General features: G+C 29.5%; 1 protein-coding gene across 1 annotated transcript in view; it reads right to left on the reverse strand.

Annotated features, from left to right (window-relative positions):
* LOC106875965 (alpha-L-fucosidase) overlaps positions 1-2,501 on the reverse strand; it is a 66,546-nt gene that overhangs the window by 26,039 nt on the left and 38,006 nt on the right. The gene's annotated exons all lie outside the window — the stretch shown is intronic.

A 2,501-nucleotide genomic window follows, 5' to 3' on the forward strand; every position in this document is an offset into this window, starting at 1 on the left:
AGAGAGAGAGAGAGAGAGAGAGAGAGAGAGAGAGAGAGAAAGAGAGAGAAATGTGGGTGCACAAAACAGTATTGATTGAAATATGTGTGTAGATACTTAACATGTTCATGCATACTTGGATGTAGAAAGACCTTCACTGTAGAAATTGTTTCAGGAGAAAACACATCACTGGGTTAACTCTGATACCATTCAGAGTCCTGTAATATGTTTTAACCCACATTGTCTATAAGGAGAATTTTTCTCCCGAGAGAATTTTCACAACAAAATCTTTCCACATCCATGTGTACATGAAAGAGTTAAATATAACTGTACACATGCACACACACACACACATACACACACACATACACACACACAAATTTAATGGTACTTGAATCATTACAAATTTTTATTAAGAGTTTCTTGTTGATTTTCAGAAGATCACCAACAAAACTCAGAGTAATGAATTGTGAAAATTCAGTTTTCGTTTTCTTCAAATAATTTATAACCCACTCATATTATTGAATACTCTTTTTCTATCCTTTATATATTCATACAAACACACGCACAATTTCATCATTAGTGTTAAGTGTAAGAAATAAGAAATATGTACTAAGTAAACAACTTAGTATAGTAGGTAATATAGCTGGCAATCAATCACAAATTCTCCAGTTTCAATTTCAGCATTTCTCCACAACTACAGAATTATCATTAATCAACATGGAGTAAAACGTTAAATAAAATTGTCAACTGAATATCTCACTATATCTTCAATGTAAGTACATCCATACAATCATTTCGTGTCATATCAAAACAATAAAGTATCTCAATTTTTCCACTCATGAACCTGTATAGCTGGCTTTATTTGGCGCCGGTTTCATGGCCCTTAGGAAGATGAAGATAAATTACCCTTTGGAAAGGGCATCTGTCTATTCCCAGACACTCTGGTAGCTACTCCAGACAGAATTAAGTCTTCTTCCTAGGGGATCATCAAAGCACATGAAGATTTTAACATAAAAAATTATGAGTTAGAATCCACTCATAAAACCCACCTCTAGCATTAAAATCTTTCTGATTTTAATCAGTTTTTTAAAAAATATTTTTAAAAAATTTTTCTTCATAATAATTTTAACAAGAATTAGATTTTGCTAATATTACAACAATTTTTCAAATTTGTTTCCATCAATGTTTCCATTAAAAAAAAAAGGTCAATACAACTGATAAACAAAACTTTAAAGATTATCAAAATATAATTAACTCAACATTTTTGTATTAGATAAACATAACAATTATTAATCAAATAGTTCAGCACATTAAAAAAAAAAACCTTTAAATTAAATTCAGGATATAAATATTTACAAAACTGTTACAAGTGTTCTGTTCTAAAATTTCCATCTAAAAGTTAATTCCATTTTTGCAAAGAAAGGCTTATATATTCATTACTTTATCAGAAATATCATTAATATTACTATATTAGTAGTCAATCATGTACAAGAAGTATATGTTGGTATAGTTTATAAAGCTTGAAATTACTTCCAGAAAGTAGCAAAGGTTGTAGATACAATATCTTGTGAGTGACCAGATGTCTATTAATTATGTATTATTATTATAAGCAGTAGAGAGAGAGAGACCTCCCTATTAGTTCCACATTGTACTTTATTCTAGAATGTACTTTTTCTCAAGTAACTAGGTGGATGCTATTACATATTTTTTTCAGTGGTGTAAGAATAAAAGCATGGAAGAATTGCTTTCAAGTTATAATTCATCTGGTTCTCTTTAACATATATTTTCAGATTAACAATTAATACTGGCAAGCTTTTCAAGATGTATAAAAAAGACAAAAAGAAAAGACTTCCTAACTTATATTATGTTGACAAGTAATTCATGTAGGTCTCAGCTTTGAATACACTTTCAAAAAAAAGTAAAAATGAAGGTAAATAAAGTAATTGTTTCAAGTTCATTTGAAAATGTAAATCATGAATAAACCCAATGTAAAACTTAATTTTCATGATAAAAATGTAACCTCTATATTTTTAGATGGCTCACAGTCCTTTTTACTCGTCATCCAAAAGGATTTTTGCAATCCAGAGAAGTGATATTTTCTTTGTTTTGTAATGGCAAGATTTAAATTCTGAGAGCTGTTAGCCTAATTCTTATATATATATATATTACAGAGATGTACTCGCATAGTAAGTAACTTGATCTGAGATCGTGTGCTGAAACAAAAACAATTGCAGCATGGAAGATGATGTTTATAAGCCATTTAAGATCACACAATAACTGCTAGATTCACTTCAACATTTAATTTGTGTCAAAATATTTTCGTTGCTTTGAAACCACGACCAGTTCACTGACAAAACTTCATGCAGCACAAAGTTTTGTCAGTGAACAGGTCGCGACAAAAATATTTTGACACAAAATTTAAATGTTGAAGTGAATCTAACAGTTTTTGTGTTCTTAAATGGCTTATAAACATCTTCCACACTGCAATTGTATGTGTGTATATATATATATATATATAT

This window comes from Octopus bimaculoides, chromosome 5 (genome assembly GCF_001194135.2).
Source record: "Octopus bimaculoides isolate UCB-OBI-ISO-001 chromosome 5, ASM119413v2, whole genome shotgun sequence".
NCBI lineage: Eukaryota > Metazoa > Mollusca > Cephalopoda > Octopoda > Octopodidae > Octopus > Octopus bimaculoides.